This window comes from Dermacentor albipictus, chromosome 8 (assembly GCF_038994185.2).
Source record: "Dermacentor albipictus isolate Rhodes 1998 colony chromosome 8, USDA_Dalb.pri_finalv2, whole genome shotgun sequence".
In the NCBI taxonomy this organism is placed as follows: Eukaryota; Metazoa; Arthropoda; class Arachnida; order Ixodida; family Ixodidae; genus Dermacentor; species Dermacentor albipictus.
In genome coordinates, this window is record NC_091828.1 from 132081892 (window position 1) to 132109516 (window position 27625).

Consider the following 27625-nt stretch of genomic DNA (forward strand, 5'->3'; position numbering starts at 1 on the left):
GATCACCGAAGCTGTATGGTGATAAAATGTGGAAAGGCTACTTTATCTCCGGAATGTAGCGTTCTTATACGCGATAATTTCTGCGCGAAACTCTAACGTTTGTGCATGCGGGAATGGCGCTAAAGCTCCCACTATTTGGCGATCAATTGCGGTTAACGAAACAGCGCACATTCCTTTCATATACTGAATGTTCCTTACCACTGTATACGATCGCAACGCAGACCAACTAGATTAGTCAGACTGCTGAAAACACCAGCACTGCTCTTACGCGGAGCCAATCAATGGAGATTTCAACGTGAACTTGTATTAGGGAAATGTCAGCAATCGCGCGCAAAAGTATGATGTTAAAATAGAAAATTGAGGATCCATTCCACTTTGTGATGGTGGATGAGCACCGAAAAATCTGTAGTACATCACACACGTTTAGACAAGGGAAAGCATGGGGATGGCGGGAGATGGAAATTGAAGGCAATGAGCAAAACGAAAAGAAGGTAAAAGCAGAAGCCAACGTTTCGACAAGTTAAAGGCGACATGTCGCCTTGAAAAAGACGAGTCCACTTGTGAAGCGGTGGCTCTCGCTTTTGCCTTGCTCTCATTTTGCTCAGGTTTAAACGAAGGTACATAATTCATTTTCATTATTTGGTAATGGGAGAAACCATACCTTTGTGATTACTGTGATATACACTGATTGGTTCCGTTGCAGCCTTAGACGAAATCTTGGCGAAAGTTATATCTATACGCGACCGTTGTTGAGTAGTGGAGTGACTTGGATTAGTGTGGCACTACAAACCAAATTCTTCTGGTACAAACTGAGTGAACCATTTCTTCTCGGGTTTTTAAATGTCCACATTGAAGGTTTTGACGATGACCACAGAGGTAGTGTCGTCACGGCTAACCCATGCAACGTGCGTGGTCATGTCCTTCTTGATATCACAGTTGAATATGCCTGGAGATATATACACAGTGGCTATCACAATTCCGCCTTTCGTTTGTACACTCTAAAAATTTTAACACCCTTAAGGGTGTAAATGACTTGTCCCATGGGTGACACCCTTTTTGGGTGTATTGCTACACCCCAAGCAACGGGATGCAAATTAACACCCCACAAAAGAAGGGTTGTTAATATGACGTCACCTCGCCTATGGGTGTAAAACCAAACAACACCCTTTCTATATGGGGTGTAACGCAGACACCACCCTTTCAATATGGGTGTAGCAGGGACAACAGCCTTCCAAGAGGGTGTTATCCCTGTAAGTATTTTAGCGTTCACTACAGCCATGTAGTTGATGGCCAGACTAGCTGTTGTGAATGCTGCCTAGCCTTAGCTATGTTACTACCTTGTTCAGTATGAGCCAGAATCTGAGGCGTCCTCATATTGCGCTTCTGGTCCGTCATTTGTTAGCATAACGTGCGTCCCTTTCAGGCAAACAACTTAAGGTTTCGCCATTGCAGCAAGGCACACAGGCCATGCTTTTCGTAATCTTCCTCTGCAGTGATAGTACACTACCGGCAGGATGCAGAGCGCAATAACAATGCGCGCTGCACTAAGGACACAGGATCTCCCGCACCTTGGTGCACCAGTACTTATAACCCCGTGGAAACAGCACACAGCCAAAAGCATGGTTACATGCATTTCAGAAATAATTAAAAACCTCCACTTTTCTTGGTCAAAAATTTTCGCAACCCCAGCTCGACCAGGAGGGAAAGACACCACAGCTCGTTGTTGTAGCTCATATTGAATGCAATTGAGCGCAAGCAATGCATGGATTGGCGACGGTAACAAGTGCAGTACTACAGAAGCATACGTTTGCCTGTCAAGCAGTTTTTTGCCGTTTTAAGCACACATTTTATACCTCTATTCATTAAAGTTGTCATTTATCTCCACGGGATGCTTCTACTAGTACTTTCACATATGACTTAAAGGTAGCACTGAAAGCCAAAGAACAAAGTGCTTCCACGCCGATTAATGTTTCAGCATTTACGAACAAAACAGCATGTGTAGCTGTGCATGCTGTTCAATATATAAGCATGCACTATTCCCTGAAATATATGTATGCTCCATTTACTGCTAGTGACCTGCTTATACCCAATAATTTAATTTATTTTTCACCATGTGCTTGCATTGAATATACCACAGGCATTGTAAGTTAAGCTACCAGAATAACAATCAGCTAGTCTAAGGTTACCTAATTGAACAAAATCATTGTAAAATTTGTGACGAAATGTGAGAAGAAAAGTATTTATTTCATTAAAGAGAAATGGTTACATAATAATGTTTGCACATTTTAAATGTAAAAAGGAAAATAGGGAGTAAAACCATACCAATACAAAGACATAAGCACCAAATAATGGGCACAGGCTTGCTCAATTAAATTTTAAGCAGAACAGTTTTTTTAAGTAGCCTGACTACGAACTATTTATTACATGTTTTCATTCGAAAAGCACTGCATCTTATTATAAAGCACAAAAATAACCGGTCACATAAGTAAGAACAAGTCTGAGTGTGTCTTTAACACAAGGATAGAAAGTTGTCCGAGTTAGTACAGTAACATGATCTTGGATTGTAGCGCGAAGTGACACGGACACAGACCAGAAGCAGACAGGATGAGCGCTAACTCTAAACTAAATTTTTATTGAAACGAAGAATATATATATATATATATATAGGTGACTGCAAAAAACCGCAGCACATCTAAATGAATATTAAATACATAGTAGTAAGATGAAGACGACAAACAAAAGCCATCAGCCATCAACTGCGTGGCAAATCACAAATCTGAGTGCAAGCTATTCTCTTATCAAGTATACCTGTAGGCATTGCGACCAATGTGCTCCCAAGATGTATGAGGCATTAGTCATTGCAGAGTTGTAAGGACATGACAATCCTAGGATGATTATGTTCTTGAGGCTTTTTCCACACTTTCCATCTTTTGAAACGTGTATACTCTAGTCATGAAAATAAAAATTCTACAACTGGCGTGTGATAAGTTTCGCGTCTTATTTCCTAGCAGCTCATTGAAACGAGTCACGATGACAAATTCAAATGCCGTTACCTCATCAGACATTCAAATTTCTTAAACACAAACAAAACCAGATAGGCATTAGAGTGAGCATGATTTAAATACATTACACTGGTTTAAAGTTATTGCACCACTTTGTGCCAGGTAAAAATGTTAGAAACATCAAAAATGTTAAGATTCTACGGCCAACCGTGAAAACTAAATAAAACAATCATTAAGCTTTCTTAAACGGGTACAGGAGCTTTACAACTGGCCGTCTTGGTGATGGACACGCAGATAGATGAGCAGCCATTCCACTGAGACGAGAATGTTGAGGGCTTCGCATGGAAGTCTGCGAGACACTGCAGAGTAGTTCTTGGTCCACATGAAGGAGGTTGCTTGCATGCACATCTGGGCCACCATACTGAATGCATGGTGTTACCGGAACCCTTTCCCCCTGCATTGTGGTAAAAAAGCATGGTTAAGTTTATACGATATTTAATGTGCAAAAAAAGAGGTGAGGCATGCAGACAGGACACTAGAGTAGAGAAGTGAACATGAACGCGAAAAACATGACAAATTTCATTAAATTGTTTTATTAGATGAAATTTTTACACTGTGTGTCATTCATTATGAGGGTTCATAACCGCAACATATTTAATATATAAGCAGGTAGAATTATCAGCTTGGTCAGTTTGCACAAGCTCGTTTGAGGCAAGAAATCGAGTTACACAAACACAACCTGAACATTCTTGATTGAAAAAGGAACACCTCAGATGACATGCAGTCCAGTGAGTGGGAATTGCACAGTTCAAGAAAAACAAATTAAAACTCACAGACTGAAAGCGAATTAATTGATAGGTTTTAGTAGCACAAGGGTACCTTTGGCCAATGAGCGCCAAGTCTATACTGCAAAAGATAAACTTAGTGCATCTTTACAAAGCAAATATATAAAGATGACTAATGCCTCTCTGCACTACAGTTGCTTTGCTCTAGCGTGAAATCATTTTAATGCATGCACACGTACATACACACGCTACACCCAAGTGTAACAGCTGCAGAATTAAAATTGGGCAGCAACAAAGTCGCAACATTTAACCATTGATCCCAAGCTGTACTAGTGACTGGAGGCAGTACCAATATCGCCAATGACGAGTCGCACTCTTTCTGCCCGATGTTACGCTGCTCTTATTGTCAAAGATGAGTTACAGCCGGCATTGAGGGAAAGCTGCCCGCAAGAGCAGCTCCTCTTTTTGTGTTATTTCTAACCAGAGACCAATGAAGTAATATATTTTTAGAATGAGAATGACACCGAGAAATTGAGTACGTAAAAAATTCGGTACATTTTTCCGGAATTAACTTGGGGGTTAACGGCTAAAGAGGCAATCCAGAAACTAGAACAAGTTTTGACATGTTTGCTACCAGTGAATAGAAAATATGTTGGCATTCTGTAGTTTTGTCCAACAATGCAAAAGGGATTCTTAATAACTGAGGAAATAAATGGAAAAGTATCATGAAGTATATTTCGTGAATGTAATGCAGAATCACTCAACTTCTGTTACTATATAATCTCCACTTGCATAACCTGCACTTTCTGAACTAGTTAATGAGGTGCTGCATTTCACTACTCATTCCACCAGTTCAACGTGGCAGCAACTGCATGTTGTGATTTGTTTTACTTAGTGCAGGCTTTGTACAGGGCGAGTTCACAGCATTCACTGCACTTGGCCGAAAGGTAGTGCATGTTTACGCAGCAGGTGTGGTGCCGCTTCTGCACGAGCAAGGTGCAGAAATAAGAGTTTCAACAATAATTACTAGAGGGAACTCCGACGTTAGTGTCCACAGGAGATCAAACAGGAACGGCTGTACCAGCATGGAAATTATGGGAAGTATATGGATTTGCCTAAACTTCGTCTGTTTGGCTTCAAACGGCTTTGTGACTTTGTAAACTAGTCATTTTCAACAATATACTGTGTAATAAATAAATAAACATTAAAATCATCCGACGACAGGATTAAAACACAGGAACTCTAGAACAGAAGTCAGATTGAAACCATTAAGCCACGGAGGCATGTAACGACAAGCGAGTGCAACGCCCTGATTAATTCATTGCGGGCACACCAGCGCCTTAAGACGCTTGGCGCCTTTCGATTTGGCCACCTGGACAAGCTCAATCGTTGCAATTAATAGCAATTGCGCGTGTTGGCGCCGTCTTCTGCACTTCGAAGAGTATAGACTGCGCTGAAATTTACGACAATAAGATTTATATAGCGTATAATATACGAAGCCACAAGAACGTCTGAATTCCCAAGCACGAATATCAGACAAATCCATGTGCTTCCCATGATTCCCATGGTGGTGCGACACCAGCACCAGAGTTCCCTCTAGTAATTACTGTAAGAAACTATGGCAGAAACAGGAGTAATAAACTAAGTTTTGCTGTCCCATAAATCTTACTGGTCATTAATTCCAAGTTTTAGTGCAGTCACATGTCTAGTAGGCAATTGTGGTATTTTGCATAAACATTGCAAAGCCAACTGTGATGAATGTTCACTATGGTAAATTGTTTATGATCGAGTAGCATAGACTACTGAAGCAATCTCTGGAAGGCAAGTCAAGTAATTTTCTTATTAGCAGCCTTTAAACAGCATTCGAGCATATGACACATGCACCTCAGATATGTAGATAATATTTCCTTGACTCAGCAAGAAGCGATGCTTCATGTTCCACGAGGCTACTTCTATCAAAGCAGTATTGGTGCTCTCTAAAAACAATGCCAATGCAGATGATCCAAATATTTTTCAGGGGCAACAGTTATGCCTGAAATCATGCTAGATTAGTTTTTTTAAACACATGCTCAGACCATGTTAGAAGTGCTTCTTAAAATCCACCTATTTATTAAATTAGTCATATATCTGTACACAAAGGCTACTAATTAGGTCCCATGCTATATCATCATCTTGACAAAAACTTCACTTAGTAATACACATGCTGTGATAAGATTTGAGACCACACTGAGAATGCCAATGACAAGGTGAATTCATTATTTTTAAAATGAAGCTCCTGTTCTTCGAAACGAGAAGAAATGATACTGAGGGTCAAAATTTTTCTGAATCACAGCTGGAAGATGCCAGGGAAGGCACGTGGAAACTTATTTGTAATTTTCTATTTAAATGTAGAAATGATAAAGGGAAATGAAAATGGTCAAAAAAACAACCAGGCATGGGGGGAGAACGAACCTACAGCCTTTGCATTAGGCATACGTTGCACTAACCACTGTGCCACCGAGGCAGCATTCAACCATCCACAATGGCCCCTCAGATTGTCGACGCTCGAACACGGCCGTAGTACCACAGTGGTTAGTATATCACATGCGTAATGCGAAGGTTATGGGTCCGTTCCCCACCCACAGGTGAATATCTTTTAATCCACTTTCACTTACCTAGAATTTATCGTTTCTCTACTTCATATAAAAAACTTAAAACATGTTCCTGTATGCTTTCCTTGGCCTCATTATCTGCTGGCTTCTTCCAGTTCTGTTACTTCCAACATTTATACATATTCTAATCTGGTAAGTAAACAGTTTTGCATGATGCTGGAATGCAATATAAAACATTATTGCAGGGCCGTGTTATGTAGAATGCCTTACATTGCCCAGGCAAGGTGTAATAATGTCAATCTGAAAAAAAAAATTCCCACTCAAGGCAGAAATGCTGTGTAGTGCTGTCTGGAACAGGGTTTACCGAAAACATCTTGTTCAGAAATAAAGCCACCAAACAAGGAGGAAATACGAAAACTAGATGAAAATTTGTGCAGTTGCATGTTAAAAATTTAGCACAGCAACAGATGGCATAATGAAGGAAGTGCGAAGATGGTCTATTTTGGACACATGAGGCAATATACTTGAAAGATGCATATGAGCTTACACGTGGAGAAATATCGTTTATGTAGCAGCTAAACTACGAACAGGCCTAGAGCACACTGATACAAGGTGTTGAGCATGTAAATCTTATCATGCCCTTAAGTCAAAGAAACATGGCTGTTTCTCATGATTCGCTACACATGGCTGGCTCACACAACTTAGCCACTTCTATATATGCCTTGTAATTACCAGGTGGTCTGTATGACATGCGCAAACATTAAATATGTACAAGTGCCACGTAGCTGGACAGTACCAAGGTAATATCGTTTGTCATCGTTTTGAGGAAGTGAAACCAATTCTTGCATTTTTCCTAATTAGGTAATTAGTTATTAACAATTATTTAACTGCTCAAATATTTTATTCAAAGCAAAAGTGTCAGTGCGAAAATTGTAGAGCATCCTGAAAAATTCCCAATCCAGCTTTCTACTGCTCAGTAGGTGCAACAAATTTTTCTTTTCAAGCTTGAAAGAAGCCAGTGAACACATGCAAGAAGTGCCATGCAACTAACCGCTCGTGCACCTGAACACCATTTGGCTCCTCCTTTCATGCTTGAAAAAAAACTTTTTGAAAAGAATATTTTAGAAATTGATTAACTATTATTGACTATGTTTTAGGCAAAATGCATGAAATAGTGTGACTGCCACTTCCATTTTCGGCGACATGAATTGACTCCATTTGCATGTCCAAATCCAGCTATACATGGTGCGTGTTTTGAGCTGGTTCTGTAATTTAGGCTGGTTTTGACTAATTGAAGCTTCACACCTTAATAATGGAGTCAGCCTAAAAAGAAATTGGTACATAAACAGTCGCTGTCAGTACTCCATACAACTTAGTGCAAAGTGCTTGTGAGCCAAGAAGTTGGTAGTTCTAAGCAGTATTTCTCATTTTGACCTGGTGTTATAGCCCACTTACTATGATGCCATGCTGCTCAGTCATGCTGGTCCCAGCTTCAATCTAGGCCATGGCAGCTGCCCTCCAATGAGGGTAAAATGCAATACCGCTTAGATTCAGGTGTACATTAAAGAAGCCAGGTTCCCAAAACTTTAGGTTTTGGAATGTGAAAGCCCATAATTTCATTTTAATATCTAAAGGTGCTTTATTAGGAGCAGGGGCATCATTTTGAGCTTTTACTGCACTGCCATGGCACCAAGAAGCTCCAAGTAAATAAAAACAATTTCTTAGACAATGTACATATCTTGCACACAATTACAAACACTTCTCTGCATGCACCTTCGTTGCTGTTATATTTAGATCCGTATGCCAAGGCGGGTTATGATGTTAGAACATGTTTCAATTTTTTTTACCGCTTTAAAGTTGTTGGTTATTTTGCATCTCACTGTGTCTCGAACGCACATTTCAGTGCATCAATTTCTTCAGAAAGTGCACTCCTCTTTATTTATTTGTGCATGCAAAAAGGGTTCAGAAGAACTGCTTTCTGAAGGTCTGTATAACAAGCAAAAAACAATTCTATGTAGGCTGCACAAAGAGAAAGGATTGGTTTGTAAATTTGTTATTTAGTTCTTAAAAAAAGAGGCAGCTGTCAGTATTCTGTTCCAAAGTAAAAATTGCCCCTACCTGGCTCTGCTTCATTTTCCGATGTTGATGGTCCATTCGGGGGCACTCTACTGATAGGCTGCACTTTGGCGATGTCGGGTGTGCTGTCACCAGGCCCAAGGTCGATCGACATCCTCACCAAAAGTCGAGTCCAAACGCTATGAAAGAAATATCTCATCATTTTGCTATCAGTTTTGTCATCTTGCGTGTTTCACACACGGCCGTCAGTGAAATATTTCGTCACTTGGATACTGAAAGAAATTCAAGCATTTTCTGGCAGCCAAGCTGATGATGATGATGTGTGGTGTTTTATTGCGCAAGGGCCAGGTTTGGCCAAAGAGCGCCATGACAAGTGGTAATGTTGACGATGTATTATGGAAGATGTGAATTGGCTGTAAACTGGCCTAAAAATTGTCGCTGTAAAGTGCGTAAAATCTACGTGCTATAAAATTATGGCGATGACTAATGACGAATACTATTAACATTAAAATCCATCGTGGAAGAATGATGCAACATAGAAAATATATAGGATGGTAAAATTACTTGGAGCACTGCTGCCTCTCCGGAGTCCTTGAAACACAAGGGCCTAGAGGCATGTGCTATACGAAAGAGCTATCACAGCGGCATCCTCTGAAGAGAGGGCGGCAGCCAAGCTGAATACACAGTAAATGGAGAACATTAAAGAGCAAATGCAGTTGTCACATTAGATTGATCAAGTACAGCAGAAATGGAAATAAATCAGTGATACTGTGTCTGTTGGCTTTGAATGCAAGAAACGTAAAAACAGGAACTTGCAGCCACGCCACTTTGAATTTCCCTCGTTTGCTACACCTCACAAGTTCGGCATCGTCCGGTACTCGGGGATAGTAACCGCTTAAAATCAAGATGAACGAGCGTCGGCATAAATTAACAGGATACTTAACCGGGCAATATAGGCGCATAAAAACTCACGTAGCGAAGCTACTGTCAATTACCCGATGACGCATCTGGGGGCGGTGCAGTTTGGGCGAACAATTCAAAAAGGAATGCGAGTTTCACTTGTTTCACGCCTACTAAGCTAACACAGAATTTGAGTTTCTTACTAAACTATACTGGATATTTACGCTCCGAATAAAACGCTGGAAATTTTGTTACCTCATATTGCATACGTATGAGTGAGGAAATTGATTTTATTGTGTTCTACCCAGACGTCACGCAGCAGCTACCACTCTCATGCAACAAAAGCATGAAAGTGGTACTCGTGACACCGAAAACAAACATATACAGCACCAACGTTACGCCCCTTGGAGTTGGAACTAAGCACGATCAAGCCAGTTAGTTTTCTAGCTTTCATAACACCATGAACACGACCAAACATCGAGCGAAAAAACTCTCTGCTCTCGAAAATTATTATCGCTTCCATTTATATACCTATCGCTGCCACAAGCAAAAGTCAATGGGCTAGCTGTCCACAAACCGCAGATTAGACTGACAGCAACATATTACGGTAACGTAAAACAATTTCCACGCTGACTTAGCAGCCGCGGTGTGCTCTAAGTGCCAAAGTTCTCGTTTGCCGCTCGAAATTCACACCATGATCACGGGTACTGCATCTTTCACATGAAATATTGCACGCTTTGCTCCGGAGCTCAATAGGACGGCGAAACGCATTTGCACGTACCTGAAATCCGCATGCCGGAAACCCGTCGACGCTTCCGAGAACGGGGCGCACAGCCATACTCCCGTACGGCGGCTTGACTTGGACGTGAGGCACTTCTATCAAACATTTCACATGCGACATGTTTCACACCGATTGCGCGAGCACCAGAAAATGACGCAGGTTGCATTGCGACGCCGAGCAGACGTGCAGCCACCGATGAGCTGTGTGCTCGGATTGCAGAGAACAAAACCATACAAAACGTTAGGCGCGAGAAGATGGCGGCTCTCGTTGCGGAGACGAAGCGGACGAAGCAATGACGCACGAATGAATGTTGCTAACCGTTGATTCCGCGTTATGCCGGCGGTGGTGGCTTTAGTGGCGTGTGTTGCGGCTGTCTAATTTTTTATTTCTTTTCCCCAAACAGTATAGCTAAGATCACTTCTTTGTTTGAATTTTTAGTTGTGTCGTTTGGCATTATCTTTGTCTTTTTATGCTATTAAGCGGCCAATTATGGCCTCTCAGGTTCGCGCGCGCCAGCTTCGCGCGCAAATCTCAGAGGCCATAAGACAACTCGTTGGAAAAGGCCGTTATTGTCGTTGTTAACGCTTCATCATCCTTTCTTCAACTGATATAGAAAGGTAGTGTCCCTTTTCCCGAGGTTGGGAGGGGGCGATCAAGACGGCATCGCTCAGCGGGGGTCGGGGGAGTAGGTTGGTGTTGAATCTTATTCGCGAACCCTGCGATTTTTTTATAACGTAAGCATTTATATACTTCCCCAACAAGAAAAACCATCCGTCCGTCAGTCCGTACCGCACGATATCCTTCAAAATAGAACCCGCAGCAGCGAGTGAATTCACCTTCGTGCTAGCTTCGCTTCAACACGACCGAAGCGGCGAGAACACTGCGCTCACGAAGCTTTCAGCTTATGCCGCACTATGCGCTTTCCGCAGATCACTTTCAAGATAGGTGTGCGCGCGTCTGTTTTCAAAGCGAAGTAAACGGTGAGAACACAGCGCGTGAAGTTTTCAGCAGTGGGCACACTCTGTCCACAATGCAGTTCGCTTTCAAGATACGGTTCGCGCGGCCGTGCCACAAGCAGCCGCCGCCGGAGAACGGTTGATAATGGTTCGTCGCGGATGAGGAGGACTAAAGAGCGATAACGGCTCAAAACAAACGGAACGTCACCAGCGCGCCTGGCCCCGCCACCTGCAGTACTTTGCTTGCGCTGCCGACCAGAGCAGCCCGTGTCGCCGCAGCGCTGTCGCTCATACTTGTCGGATCAAGTCTCATAACATTGATAACGACATGGGCTGCGTGTAGATGAGGAAGAGTCACAATGCTTACGCACACTTAGACAAATCCGAGAGGAGTTCCTGTGTGATTTTTTTTACCGGAAATGTACAGTCAGCGGTGGGACCCAGAGTTGACAATGCCTGTAAGAGGGATGCCAAGCTTTTTTTCTTTTGTGAGAGTCTTGCCCAGCTCCCAAAGATCTGCTCAAGCTAAGACTTTCTGATGGCTGTATGTGTTTTTTTTTTATTGTCGCATGCCTTCCAACCGCCACGAATCCTACAGTGTAATGGCATTAATGCAGTATTCACGTCCAAAGGGAAATGCAGCCGTTAATTGGGCTGCCTAAGGTTTGCGGCCCGGCGGCAGCTGCCCTCCCGTCCCCCGTTTCCGTTGACAAGTTAGGGGGAGGGGTCTAGAGCAATCTTACACCTCCCTCCCCACAGTGGCGTAACCAGAAAATTTTTTCGTGTGAGGGGGGGGGGTCCCAATTGCCCGTGGAGGGTGAAGTAGCGGGGCCATTGCCATAGCAGCAAAAATTTTACTGTTAGTGAGCGTTACAAGTGCACGGTGTGCCCCACTTGGCTACGCCGCTACTAGCCCTCCCCCCCCCCCCCCCGCCATCGACGCAAATCGAGCTATCAGAACGTGCATGACACGCATGCATGACATAACATGAAAGACATGCCGCGAAGCTAGCATGGATGTCGTCACATCATCATCATCAGCTTATTTTGACGTCCATCGCAGGACGAAAGCTTCTCCAGCGATCTCCAATACCCCTGTCTTGTGCCAACTGGTTCCACGTTGCCATTTGTTGGGCGTGTTGGTAAATTGAAAGCATATTTAGCGCCAGCAAACAAGGACGTAAGGGAGACGACAACACAAGCGCATTGTGTTGTCGTCTCCCTTACGTCCTTGTTTGCTGGCGCTAAATATGCTTGGTTCCACGTGTTTTCAAGTTTCCCGAATCCATCACGTCCACATTATTCTCTGCCGTCCTTGACTGTGCTTTCCTTCCCTTAGCACCCATTTTGCAACTCCAATAGACCAGCAGTTCTCTCCCTTACGCATTGCAATGTCTGCCCAGCACGACTTCTTCCTCATATTGTCAACCAGAATATCAGCTATTCCCTTTCGCTCTCTAATCCACATCGCTGTCTTCCAGTCTATTATCATCATGCCTAATAATTTTCATTCCATCGTTCGTTGCGCGGTCCTCAACGTCTTCCCAAGCTTCTTTGGTAACTTCCAAGTTTCGGCCCCGTACGTTAGTAACGATAGAAAGCAATGGTTAGTAGTAAGCTCCCTGGTCATGATTTAGTAATGCCTGCCGTAAGCTCTCCAGCTAATGTTTTATATTTGTTAATTTCCTTGATCAGAGGCCCCTAAGAGTAATTAACCTCAATAAACGTATTTCTGAGCAGGTTCTATAGGCTGACTGCCGACCATGACATTCGTTTTCTCGCCAGGCTGCGGAACATTACTTTTCTCTTCTGCATACTAACTCTCAATCAGACTTACACTTTCTTCGACAAGTTCCTCAAACGTTTGTTGCAAATAGTCTGCAGCGTTGCTGAGTATGCCAATGTCATCTACAAACCGTAAGTTGGTGAACTATTTACCGTTAGCCCTCACTCCTAACCATTCCCAGTCTAACTGGTTGCACACCTTTAAGTATTCAGTGATAGCATTGTAAATATTTTGCCATTGATCATATGAAGCCTTTTGCAGATATCTGGCTATGCAAAGTCTGCGCGTTAGTGTCATCCATTCGATATCAACATTCGTGGGAAACTTCATTTTTGACCACTGTTCGGAGCCAGTGCGCTGCTGCCTAGGTGCCCCGATCTAATCATTCCAGCTACCTGATTCAAGCGCAGGTAGCGCGCGTTTCATGTACAGCCAATATCAAGGCCTTAACTGGCAATGTTCATTCATCATATACTGTAAGCTTGTTCACTTACTCCCTTATAATTAGGGTGTAAATTAGAAAGACTGGGGTGTTCCAAAGGTGTTTTCTTGTTGAACACCCTTTTCCGTTAAAAAAGGGTGTTTCAAGGGTGTTTATAAGGGTGAAAAGATGATTACACCCGCATTACACCCATAAGGGTGTGAAAATTTTTAGAGTGTACGGCACACACATCCCCGTAGTCGGTGGCACTGTCCTCTTGCAAGTCAAAGGTGCATAGTTGTACATACATTTTGTCCTGTATGTGTATGGAAACGACTCCTGCTCGTGAGTCCATGTGCTGTTCACAAACGATTGCAGTATGCCCATCGACTTGATGTAAATAATCTTGATTTATTATTATTATTATTATTATTATTATTATTATTATTATTATTATTATTATTATTATTATTATTATTATTATTATTATTATTATTATTATTATTATTATTGGCGCAGGCCAATGTATCGCTGCAGTCGGCAGCGATACATTGGCCTGTTAAACTGATCGCCTGTACTTCCACAGATCCCTTGGCCGGCGGAAGGTTTTTCCCGCTGGGTTGGCAGAGGTGCGCTCATCGACGCCTACCGACACTGCTCGGCTGATTTCATCGCCTCGATCCTGCTCTTCTGGCAACGCTGACCCGGCGTTTCAGCATAAAACGCCCACTTAACCCAGACCGCATCGCAGTTGGCAGCGATACATTGGCCTGTTAAACTGATCGCCTGTACTTCCACAGGTATATTTTCCTTTGTAATCTTTTGCTTCTCATTGTATGTGAAGTGCTGCTGACTGCCAAGCGTTGCTTTTATAACCTGTCGCGACCTCCGAAGACAGCCTTTGTATTGCCTGTCAAAAAAGTCTGCCTAGTGATGGACGTATTATGACGTGTTGTGAATGCAAATATTCATATCATCTCGGACACACTTGCTCGGGTATTGCCCCTAATACCTTTAACACTATGGGACAGGTGAAACGTTAGGGTTGGGTATGCAAGACCTGCAGAGCGAACAAAAAGCAACCTTCTTCATCCCAGTCGGATTCAGCGCAGGCGGCAGACCATAACGACGCTATTTTAGCTCTTGTTGCGGAAATCAAGGACGTAAAAAAAAGCTTAGAAGTACTACCGGCACTGCATTCTAAGGTTGACTCGCTGTTGCTTCTGATAGCAGAATTCTTAAAGCTGTCGAAGACCGTCTCTGACCTTGAAGACGCCGTCACTTTCTTGTCAAAGCAGTACGAGACTACACGTGAACAGCTTAAGTTGTCTGCAGAAGCCGCAACGACCAGAGACAGAGAAATTCAGAAGTTAAATGAGACTGTCCGTGTTCAGGCTGAGATTTTGCAACGATTGCGGCACGATCAAAATGAATCTGAACAGCACAGCAAAAAGGCAAATTTGGAAATTCGTGGTTTGCAGTTTCCTGATAAGGAAGATTTGAAGAAAATACTGCATGATCTGGCTGACAAAATTGATTTACCCGAATTTTCAGTTGATGCTGACGTCGTTGCTGTCCACCGACTTTCTGGCAAAACAGACACTGTCCCCACAGTCTTGATTCGTTTCTCAACGGTAAACATGAAAGAAAACTGGATCAAAGCTGGTGGAATGCTTCGACAGCTCTGTGAATCCAAAGTGCTTCCGAAGCTCTACTTTAATGACAATCTAACCAAGATTCTGTGAGGTGATTCTGTCGAAACCTCAGCAGTCATGGAGGCATTACGGAATCAGGGTGTAGACGAGCCGTATGTAAAAATACTGAAAGATATCTATAGCGGCTCCACAGCCACCGTAGTCCTCCATAAAGAAAGCAACAAAATCCCTCTAAAGAAAGGCGTCAGAGAGGGAGATATGATCTCTCCAATGCTATTCACAGCGTGTTTACAGGAGGTATTCAGAGACCTGGATTGGGAAGAATTGGGGATAAAGGTTAATGGAGAATACCTTAGTAACTTGCGATTCGCTGATGATATTGCCTTGCTTAGTAACTCAGGGGACCAATTGCAATGCATGCTCACTGACCTGGAGAGGCAAAGCAGAAGAGTGGGTTTAAAAATTAATCTGCAGAAAACCAAAGTAATGTTTAACAGTCTCGGAAGAGAACAGCAATTTACAATAGGCAGCGAGTCACTGGAAGTAGTAAGCGAATACACCAACTTAGGCCAGGTAGTGACGGCAGATCCGGATCATGAGACAGAAATAATCAGAAGAATAAGAATGGGCTGGGGTGCGTTTGGCAGGCATTCTCAGATCATGAACAGCAGGTTGCCATTATCCCTCAAGAGGAAAATGTATAATAGCTGCGTCTTACCAGTACCCACCTACGGGCAGAAACCTGGAGGCTTACGAAAAGGGTTCTACTCAAATTCAGGACGACGCAACGAGCTAGGGTTAAGCTATAGGTTAAGGGATAAGAAAAGAGCAGATTTGGTGAGGAAACAAATGCGAGTTAATGACATCGTAGTTGAAATCAAGAAAAAGAAATGGGCATGGGCAGGACATGTAATGAGGAGGGAGGATAACCGATGGTCATTAAGGGTTACGGACTGGATCCCAAGGGAAGGGAAGCGTAGCAGGGGGCGGCAGAAAGTTAGCTGGGCGGATGAGATTAAGAAGTTTGCAGGGACGGCATGGCCACAATTAGTACATGACCGGGGTTGTTGAAGAAGTATGGGAGAGGCCTTTGCCCTGCAGTGGGCGTAACCAGGCTGATGATGCTGATGATGAACGAAGGCATATCGGCATCTGTTCTGGCTTGTCCGGGCCGCAGGCAAGCAACACAAGTACAAGTTCGTTTGGGTGAGAGCAGGCAAAATCTTCGCTAAAAAGGACGAAGTCTCTCCACTCATTCGCATTACCAATGAAATGGATGTTGAAAAAATCCAATGGATATGTATCCGCCTGTTTTGCTTGATTTTCCGAGCTTTCGAGGTTTTAAGGACAGCTTTGGTCCGAATTAGATTTTACTTTGGTCAATATAAATATTCGCCGTCTACGTAAATACTGGGATGAGTTTAAACATATTGCAGAAGATGCAACAAATTTTGTAGATGTATTTGTGCTAACCGAAATAAATATTCCCGAATCAAGCACACAGTTCTTTGCCATAAAAGGTTACAGTGCAGAATTTATCACTCGTTCACACCGTCGAGGGGGTGGGATTGCAGTTTTTGTGAATGAAAGGTACACAGTATCATGCAGTGATGTAGATCTTGCTCATGCGGAATGCCTGTGTTTAAATGTAAGCTTTTTTCAGACCACTCTTACTTTGTTAGCGATCTGCCGGCCTCCTGCGAACAGCGTTAGTCGCTTTATAATAGAATTAGACTGTTTTGAAGCGTTTCAGTTACGAGGAGGTGTTTTGCCTCACCGGTGATTTAAATATTGGCATATTATGCCCAGGCAAAGCTCAAGTGTCAGATTATTTATCTGCCCTTTCTGCTTTTGGCCTCGAAAGCATGCGTGGTCACCACCTTCACACGTGAAGAAATTGGGAATGGCCGAATAACGCATTCTTGCTTAGACCACATCGCCGTACGGGCGCCTAAGCATGATCTGCATTCATGCGTGATTACGCAACGCTTAGCAGACCACTATTTCACTGTCTGTCATTTTAGCTTGAGGCGCCTTTTTACCACACCTCAACGTTGGAAAGTAACTAGCTCAGATAGGCGAACGCGCGTTGCCTTTGTTGATCAATGCAAATTGGATGAGATGATTGGCAGGTTCGACTGGTCTTCACTGATTGTTTCCGGAGTGTCAGTGTTTATTTATGAACATTTTTTTTTTCGAAAATACGCAGCTTTCAAGAAGCCTGCACTCGAATTGTTCTAACTAAACAAAGAAGAAATCATAACTGGCTTACCGTGGATATAATGAACGCAATCGCCTACCGAGACTTGCTGGGGAAATGGCCTAAATGAACTCCAAGCAATGCTGAGCTTCGCGCTAGCTACAGAATCGCAAGGAATAAAGTCGTCGCCCTATTACGATGCGCAAAACGACACCACTTTCAACGTCAGTTTCAATTATCTGCTCGAAACCCGGTGAAGACGTCGTCACTGATAAACCACCTACGCGGGAAAGACACTATCAATTCAAAGCTATCTGACGCTTTCCCATGTGATCTTGCACAGACAGCCACAATCTTCAATCAGCATTTCTCGCGCCTTTCGGGAGCAACCTCAACGGTGCCAGCTAGCCGCTCTGGAAAAGAAAAAATCATATCTGCTTCGGCGTTCTTACCGACGATAACATTCGACACACTCACAAGAATAGCTGCTGGATTTAGGCGACATAAGCCAGCTGGTATAGACGGTATATCAGTATCTTTGCTCCAACGAAACTTCAACGCACTATCGCGTATTCTTCTTGTCATACTTAATGGATTCCTAGCGACAGCTACAATGGCAGCGGAATTAAAAAACGGCTATTGTATCTTCATTATTTAAAGGAGGAAAGAAAGGTATTGTGGACAGTTACCGACCTATTTCGATCTTGCCTATCATGTCACAAATAATAGAAAAATTTCTCTTAGAAACTATGACGTCATTTCTAGATAAGTTTTCAGTTATATCGAGTCGTCAGTTCGGCTTTGTCGCGGGACGGGGCACCATTGCTCTGCTCGAGGAATTTTCAGACGAATTAAACACAGATTTAGAACAAAACATGTTTGCATGCGCTTTGTTTCTCGATACTTCTAAAGCATTCGATATTGTGAACCACGAACTCCTGCTCGAAAAACTATTCCTGCTCGGTTTTAGGGGGACATTTTACCAGTTACTAAAAAACTATTTGTCCGGCTGCTCGCAGGTGATATCTTTAGACAACGAGTTATTCATCAATAACAAGCTACCTTTGAAAGCTGGAGTGCCTCATGGCTCTATATTGTCTCCTCTTCTTTTTAACATATTTATAAATGATTTTTCATCAGCTGTATCGAAGTGTATGATATTTCAGTATGCAGATGACACTGTCCTTTTACCTAAACATATCTGTTATTGAAAAGCAATTGCGTTACTTCAAGAGAGTGTGTACGATGCAGTTACCTGGTTTGCTAACAACTGTTTGTCAATAAACAAAGAAAAAACAAAAATGTTATGTTTTAGAAATCCACCTAAAGCAACGGTTACAAATTTACCCTTGTTTCTACACTGTCGTACTTGTCAATCGTGTCAGTGTGCCCCTGTAGAATATGTAAACTCCATTAAATACCTTGGTGTTTTCTTTGACAGTGACCTCTCATGGAATGATCACATGACATATCTTTGCGGCAGGCTCAGAAGTGTTTCCTCGCTGCTTTTTAACATTAAATTCATTGTTCCGATGTCTGTAAAAATCACTATCATGCACGCCTTAACATGCAGTGTGTTACGTTATGGCATTACATTGTTCGGGTTTTGCTCATCTCGATGGCTTTGTCGAATTGACAGAATTCTAAAAGATATGTTGAAATCCATTTCTTATGACTCTTCCTCGGCCGACAATGTAAACTTGTTTATACATCTGGGTCTTCCGTCATTTAAAACTTTGTTCACTCAAACGGTTGTGGTAAAACATTTTTTGGAACCCTGATTTCAAACAGGAATATATTGCTCCCCGTGCACTGCGGAAAACATCGCGTTTTATAGTACCGCACTGCAACACAAGATTTGGTAAAGCTAGTAGGTATGCTTATGTCCCAAGAATATTCAGTGCAGTGACCTACCTGATCATATATTTACTGCGACTTCGAAACGAACCTTGGAAAAAATGTTGAAGGCACTATAAGATATTTGTAATACTACATTTGTCTTTTCTTGTTTCTTGTATTTCTTTTGTCACTGATTTCAGCTGAGTTTCTGTTTCATTGTTGTGTGATAAACTTCACGAGCTTTTAATTTCCGTACATGTTGCCATTTTGACATTGTTTGCCGACATGCCGGGCCAAGTCACGCAAGCCACTTCCTTGGCTTTGACGGGCCTGCCTTCTGATGTACGAATATTGTAAGATGGCAATAATAATAATAATAATAATAATAATAATAATAATAATAATAATAATAATAATAATAATAATAATAATAATAGGGGTGGAGTGCTTGAAGCCTGCTTCACCTCCACCGCAGGTCGGCTCGCGCTCACCTTTTTATTACTGACGCACAAACCCCCCAAAAATATATGGAACTCTAGCCATGGGAAGCTTCGCTTTACACACGTTGATAATACACTTGATCAGCTGACGCTTGATAAGCAATACACGTTGATAAGCTGACGCTCACTTGTCAGTCCCTGCAGACCACAACTGTTGAGTTAAAAGCATAAGTCACGTTCATGTCGTCACAATACGACAAGCTTCTTGAACAGTGCAATAGCAACTCGCAAGCAACGATGAGACTTGATCAGAAAGTGGTTTGCCTTGAGGAAACTGTATCTGAGCAGGCAAAACAGATCAGTCACTTACAATCGCAACTAAATGACAGTGAACAGTACACTCGCAGAGCTAACCTGGAAATAAGCGGATTACCGGTCACGGCAAATGAGGACTTGCCGGCAATCTTGTCGGACCTGGCTGTGAAGCTTAATTTGCATGACCATACGGCGGAACAGGTATGTGCTGTTCACCGCTTATCAGGAGGCCAGGGAAAAATACCGGTGGTATTGGCTAGATTCACGTCACCAGACTTGCGAGACAAATGGCTGCAGGCAAGGGCTTGACTCAGGGCGTTGGCCGAAAACAAACAGATTGCTGACATTTTTTTCAGTGAGAACCTGACTCGTGCGAACAGTGAACTTTTTTGGAGGGCTAGAGTTCAAGGCAAAGCAAAGGGATTTAAATTTGTCTGGGTGCGAAATGGGAAAATATTTGCGAGGAAGACCGAGGGTGCTACTGGTCTAACAATCTCGTCTGTAAGCGACATTGATAGGATGGCCTAAGATTTGTAGTTCCTCGCAAAAGAGTATGTCGTTTCCAGATTTCGACTCCTTTGTTAAGAACTTTCAGGCAGCGTTGGGTTGTTCTTGTACCATTCTTCACATTAATATTCGGAGCATCAGGAAACACTGGGATCAATTTGCGGTTACGGCCTGTGCTCTCAGTGACTTTGTTGACGTGTTTGTATTAACGGAAATTAACATTACCGACACTCTAACCGATGTATTTAGGCTGCCCGGTTACCATGCCTATTTCATTACACGCAACAACAGCAGGGGTGGTGGCATTTGCGGTATACTTCAAGGAATCATTGATGATCTCCGAGGCTACCGTTTCCTTCGGCACAGCGGAGGTCATGGCCTTTGAAGTATCCTGTCGTGGTATTTCATTTTATCTTCTTGCTATGTGCCGACCTCCTAGTCAAAATGTGTTGGGATTTATTGGAGAATTACAAACTATACTGAAAACCAACTTTGTTGCTAAAAACGTGTGCATGATAGGGGACATCAATATCGATTTGATGAAGGGTGATCACCATGGCACTGAAAGTTACTTAACAGTACTCGCAGAATTTGGCATTGAACCACATCTCGCCGATCCTACTAGAGAAGAATTTCTTAATAATCGCATTACAACTACTGGCAGATCACCATTACATTGCGTGTCGCCTTATGAAAACAGACTCTATGCAGCACGCTAACTCTACCAGGTGTGTTGTGACTAGTCTAGACCAAAAAAATTCGATAATCATGTCACTGAATATGATTGGGATTCATTTACTCATCATAACACTAACGACACTGCGTACGATAGCTTGGTCAGGATATTAGGCGAAATAAAGAAAGTGTGCAAAAAAACTTTGGTTGTGAAGAAACGTAAAATTGACTGCCAGTGGCTGACTGCGGAAATCCTGGCTGCTATCAAAAAAAAGGACACTTTCTGGTCTCGATGCCGCAGGGCGCCAAAAAATGACAAACTTCGAGCAGAATATCGTTGCATCAGAAATAAAGTAACTGCGCTTATCCGCTTATCAAAGAGGAAGTTCTTTGCACAGCAGTTTCACAACACTCGTCGCGACGTAAGGAACACTTGGTCTCTGATAAACCAGTTACGTGGTAACATACGCTTGTCCGTCCAAGAAGCAATGGAGCATAATTTCGGTGTAGTGTCGCCTATTTTGGCTAATGAGTTCAATAACGTATTTTCGGCTGAGCAACGGGTCGCAGTCCAAACTTTGAGCTCGACAAAGATTAAAAACAGTGTATCGCCATCAGCCTTCCTTCCTCTTATGACAGAATATGACCTTTTCTGCATTTTGTCTAGTCTGAAACGTAATAAATCCGGCGGACTTGACAACATTTTCATAGCTGATCTGATAAGAAACATTACAGCTCTGAAACATGTTCTGCTATTTATTTTAAACGGCATAATTGCAACTGGTACATGGCCAGATTCACTGAAGAGTGCTCGCGTTGTTCCTCTGTACAAAAGTGGGAAAAAGAATTATATCGCCAACTACCGCCCTATTTCTGTTCTTTCTTGCATATCCCAGATTTTAGAAAAACACGTACTTTCTGTGATGAATGCATTTGTTGCTAAACATGACCGAATGAGTGTGAATCAGTACAGATTTGTTAGTGGGTCTGGAACACAGGTGCTATTAGAAAATCTTTCTGATTTACTGCAACAAAGCCTGGAAAACAATGAGGTGGCATTTGGGCTTTTTTTGGACGTAAAAGAAGCTTTCAACACAGTAAATCATCAAATTTTAATCTCTAAACTGTATTCATATGGATTTAGGGGTCCTTTTTTGTCACTAATTAAAAACTATCTTCACAATCGCTCACAAGTAGTCATGTTTGGGCCTATCTGCAGTGACGCGGTAAGTCTGGTGTGCGGTGTCCCGCAAGGGTCTATCTTATCTCCTTTGTTGTTCAACTTATATGTGAATGATATATGTGAAAACGTGAAAGCATCCACCATATTCCTTTATGCCGATGACACTTTACTAGTGTCAAGCAACCCTGAGTTTTCATGTGCCCTGGCTAACCTTCAAGAGGACGCTATTAAAGTTAGTGATTGGTTTGCCTCAAACTTAATACAAATAAATAGCACCAAATCCAGACTTGTCTGTTTTCGTAACCCGCACAAAGATGTACCAAGCGTCGCTTTCCGATATTTATACCCTTCATATTGCTCTTTGTGCTCTTGTCAACCTATAGCTAGCGTCCGGTCGGTTTTAAGTATCTTGGTGTGCACATAGACAGTGATCTGACGTGGAATACTCATTTGACCCACATTTGTAAGAAACTTAGAAGTGTTGCATGTTTGTTGTTTAATTTAAAAACCATGATGCCTTTTTCTATCAGAAAACTAATCGCCCAGGCTCCGGGGTATAGTGTTTTAAGATACGGTTTGTGTTGTTTTTTTAACTGCTCTTTCACATGGAAATGTCGAGTTAATGGGATTTTGAAAAACATCGCTACAAGCGTCCTCTGCATGCCACAGGAGAATTTGCTCAGCAGTGTCTTTAGAACAGCCGGTTTGCCTTCTTTTGAGAATCTTTTTAAACAAATCGTAGTACTTAAATATTTTTGGAGCAGTGCATACAGGCACATAAATACGAAACCGGTACCGTTGAGACATGTTCCTCGTTATCTTAAACCGAGAGTGCGCACTCACTACGGTAAAGCAACAAGACGCTATTATGTTCCTGCTATCTTCAATGAACTACCGGACGATGTATTTTCTTTGTCCACCCGCAAAACACTGAGAGTTGCTGTTCAAGCGTTAGAGAACCTTTAATATGTACTGATGTTATCAGTGCATCTTTGATAATGTGTGATGGTTGTGCCAAATGCACAACCAGCTTCTGATGGAGTTCTGGTGTGGCGCGTAGATTGCCGCGGCTGCCGGTTGTCGTTGCACAAGCCCTCTTGTGGCTTCGGCGCTTCCGTTTTGTATACTGTTTTAACTATACTGAATAAAGATTATTATTATTATGATTATTGAAAAGAGCTCGAGAAGTGTGCGTGAGGAACGCTCAGAGATATTTATGTAACTGCGCACTTTAGTTGACGCATTTAGTTCAAGTAAGTCACACATCTGCAGACACTCTAGATAAGAATGGTGAAATCGATGCCACATTCCTGGATTTTAGCAAGGCATTTGACAGAGTTGTTCATCAAAAGCCAATTATAAAACTTAAAGATATTAATCTGCTGGATATACTAATTGCATGGACAGATGATTACTTTAGAAAGCGTGCTCAGAACGTTTCAGCGCGTGGGAACAATTCGAGCTGGCTTCCTATCGCATCAGGTGTGCCCCAGGGCAGCGTTCTGGGGCATGCGTTGTTTTCACTTTATGTAAAGTACACTGTTCACGTAACAACACCGCGAACACAAATCAGACTATTAGCGAATGACTGTGTGCTATTCTACGAAGTTAATTGTACCGGTGACCAGAATAACTTTAACTCGAGTCTCGGTAATACATGAAGTGGAGTAGTGAAAGTGGTATTGTTAAGACTGAGAAAACTCCCTATCCGTATAACTTACCAAAAATCACCATTTGTTAATATGTATAGGCTGAGTTCATCAACACTATAACAGGTCAGCAATTACCGATCTCTCAGTGTAAAAATAAGTAGTGGTGTTTTTTGGAACATGGATATCTCATAACATTTGCCCTTTGGTCTTCTGTAAGTCGCGCATCTTGAAGCACAAGCTTAGGAATTCCTTTTTGAGACTTAAACCTATCAGTTATTTCACTTATATAAGACCCAAACTACAATATTCGTGTGTCTTATAACGCACTTTAACTAAAATTAACATGAAAAAAAAAGACTTGCACATGTCCAAAGAAAGGCTGTTAAGTTTACTTATACTATATTTGATCTCACTCACTCGGCTTATGGCAGCTAACATTATTCAAAACTCGAACTTACAAAGAAGGAAGAACCGCCTGAAGTGTCTTGATTTTCTTATTATGCATAAGTTTGGCACTCAGCCCGGAATACGTTTATCTCCTATGACCACAGGGCATACATGGCACCATCGAACCCGTTCTCTAACTCTGTATTTCGCTAAAGATAACATTTTTCAGCTTTCATTTCTTTCTAAGCACCGTATGAGTTGAACCGTCTAACTGATTTTTGCCAATTATATATAGATAAGGACCTTGTTTATTCTTTCATGTAGAATGATTGGGGTCATCTTTTCAACTGTATTTTGTACCTATTTGTCATCTTGTGACGCGTGCCTGTCCTGTTTGGACCACGTATCGGTCAGCAGTATGAAATAAATAACTAACTAAATAAATACATGAATAAATACATGAATAAATAAATAGATGAATAAATAAATAAATGAATAAATAAATAAAAGCAATATACATGTAGGCGTGAGTACCTCGAATACCTCGAATGCCCTTATACAGTGAAAAGTGCATCGTCTTCTGCTCTGCTGTTTGGACGCTTTATGCCACAATCATCATTTTTTGCGCTGGCACAATTTGTGCAAATGCACACCAGGATTTATACATAGTGCACCAGGTAAAAAATATCGCCGTCAAAGGGCCCGCAGCATCGTGTAGAGTGTTTTCTGACCGCCGCGTAGTTTTTTATTCAGAAACATTGTTTGCAAACGCTGGAACGGTATACGCACCGACCTTATTTGGCAGTTGTCTCTGCATCCTATTCCAGACACATCGACTGACAATGCAATGGCCCTGTTCCGTTTGAAAGTGAAGCCCGTTTGAGAGTGAAGCCCGAGTTCACATCGTTAGAGCAGGCGCCGACCAAGAGTGATGGGCGAAGGTATTATTAACATTAACATCAACATTAACTGAGTGTTCTTGTGGAAAATAAATACCCGTAGAACAATATATCCCAGTACCTTTGCTGCAACACCGGCGCAGACGAAGAACCGACTCGCCACGTGCTCTTCCGTGTAGACGGCCGACGGTTTTTCCCCGTGTACGTGCGCTGCACCGGGAGACTCTTTCCGGGCGCGGAGCGGGATCTTGGCGGAAGCAGCCGCAACTGACTGAAAGCTCCTCGGTGCGTTGGCGGGCGTGTCTCAAGGTCTCTTTGCGAACCTCGTGTGTTCCCGAGAAAGCCAGTTGTCGGTGCTCGTCATAACGGCCCACCTTGACGAAGCCCGGGAACGGAAACGCCATTCAGTTGAACTGAGTTCACTTCTGGTTCATTTATCTTCCGAAAAATTGGTGCGGGTCATCCAGGCGACAGGAGGTGCCGTATGAAAACTTTAAGGATGTCCGGAAGATCGTACATAAAACACATTTCACATCAGGTTAGCGCAACCACACTGTTCGGGGTCGCGGACATCCACACAAAATAATTTAATATCGTTAAGAAATTATCTAGTATGCCAACTGAGACAACAGTTGAACCGACAAACAGGTGTTACCACATAAGTAAAAAAATACAAATGAAACTCATAATTTATATAGTAGGAAGAGGCAACACTCGACACGTACTATGTGCATCAGAAAAATTGCTGTTATTGATTATTTAGTTCATACACATTGGCACAACACAGTATAAACAAAAGGTGCATTGTATCATCAGTTTCAAATAAATAATTCCTTTAATTGGCGATATGAATTGCTGCGGTAATGAATAGCTTTCATTTTATTAAAGAAGAGAATGGCATCCGAGATATCGGTGACTGCATCATGTAGCCAGTGCATTGTCGCCGGAGCAGCCATTGCTCTCTGGCGCATGCGCGGGCCGTCGCTTCTCGGTCTGGTGAGGCCGTCAGGCAGTGTACCGCGAATGCCTTGCGTTTGTTGCAAAAGAAAGCGCAAATCAACCGAAATTTATATAATTTTGTTACGCTTAGCGTTTGTTATTGTACGATTAGCTGTGTGGGAGACATCGACGCAGTGATGTCTTTTGATGACGCATGTCACTGGGACGATGCTGGTCGAAAAAAAGAATTCCCATTAGAGTTGCATGCGTGGGAATGCATGGCACGTATCGAAATATACTAAGTATTCTACACCTCTCGTATGACGGTGGCAGGTACTCGTTGAGGACTAGCCAAAGGGGGACACATACATCGGTGGCGCATACCAAATTGCTTAAGGATGGTATAGTCGAAATATAATAAAGTGAAGAAAATCCAAGTAGCCATTCAGCATCACTCGCTATTCCAGTAGGAGGTATGTGCGCTTTAGACGTGCCGACGCCTACAAAGTATACCTGCTGCCTTTATTTTGGGAAACCGCAGAATATGATTTAAGAAACATTGCCTGTGACTGATAAAAAAAATATAATGCTTTAATTAAGTTCCCCGAAGAGGCGATCATTATGTTGCAACTTAACGCATTTTCGAAGTGCGCGCACCTTTATCGCCTTATCTGGCGATCCTTCGAGTTCGGATTATCACTACTAACACGTGCTCCTTTCTATCTTCCTGCCACTCGGCTACTTATAAATACGCTCTACACCTTTGAATAAACGTTCATTTTGTTCTACTGACTACGCTGATGCTTGACTGGTCTGGCGTTGTTGCGAGCACGCCATGGCTATGCTACAGTGGCGACGAGGATGGACATCGCCCATGCAGTGAAAGTCGACGCTGAACCGGAACCCACGCAGAACCGAGAAACCAAGGTCATCATGGCTCACCAACTTCCCGACTTCGAAGAAGGCAAAGATAAGTGGAAGCCGTACCTTATAAAAGTAGAAGCATACTTTGAAGCCAATGCGATTGAAGACTCGACTAAGAAGAGAGCATTGCTTGTTGCTGCGTTAAATACGCATACGATCCAAGTGCTGGCAGGGAAGGTGGCTCCACGCAAGCCAAATGCATTGACGTATGAAGAAGTCGTCGAAGTTTTGAGTGAGCACTACAGTCCCAAGAGACACGAAATCACCGAAAGCTACAAGTTTTTCAGTCGTTGTCAAGCGGAGGGCGAGCCTGTTAATGAATTCCTGGTAGACATTCGCCGAATAGCTGACAATTGCAATTTTGGCAGTGCTTTGGATCGCATGCTTCGAGATCGCATTGTTTGTGGAATACGGTCAGGTGCCCTGCAGAAGCAGCTACTGGCACAGCGGGAATTAACGCTACAAGACGCTGAAGCGATGGCCCTTGCAGCTGAGGCTGCGGATAGTGATGTAAAAGAGATGATCGGACCGCCAACGACACCCGTGCTAAAAGTACAGGCGTATCAGAGAGAAACTCTAGTGGATGAGAGGAGGGCTGCCGCACGTCAAGAATGCGCAAGGTGCGGTAGTACAAGACATAATGACGCGTGTTGCCCCTGGTCTAACGCTCGCTGTTACCGCTGTGGACGACGTGGTCACCTTGCAAGGAAAT

At 42.7% G+C, this 27625-nt stretch overlaps 1 protein-coding gene and 2 long non-coding RNA genes across 4 annotated transcripts in view; 1 reads left to right on the forward strand and 2 right to left on the reverse strand.

Moving 5' to 3' along the window:
• The window catches only part of LOC139049179 (uncharacterized), a 42526-nt gene extending 17209 nt beyond the window's left edge, over positions 1–25317 (reverse strand). Inside the window, exon 1 of one of the 2 annotated variants that reach the window (XM_070524496.1) lies at positions 25172–25317. The gene's annotated coding sequence lies outside the window, so the exon portion shown is untranslated. Of the gene's footprint in view, positions 1–17225; positions 17343–25171 lie in introns of those variants that run through there. The other variant, XM_070524497.1, reaches the window with a different exon arrangement.
• Positions 1–25325, forward strand: part of LOC135905891 (uncharacterized) — a 33248-nt gene extending 7923 nt beyond the window's left edge. The window contains exons 2-4 of the long non-coding RNA XR_011508153.1: positions 13885–14098; positions 24979–25092; positions 25194–25325. This is a non-coding gene — a long non-coding RNA (uncharacterized lncRNA). The remainder of the gene's footprint in view (positions 1–13884; positions 14099–24978; positions 25093–25193) is intronic.
• Positions 3224–10390, reverse strand: LOC135905892 (uncharacterized). The gene is made up of 3 exons (XR_010565560.2): positions 10136–10390; positions 8497–8633; positions 3224–3456 (listed from the first exon to the last, which is right to left on the reverse strand). It is a non-coding gene; the product is annotated as an uncharacterized lncRNA (long non-coding RNA).
• Positions 25326–27625: the final 2300 nt, after the last annotated feature.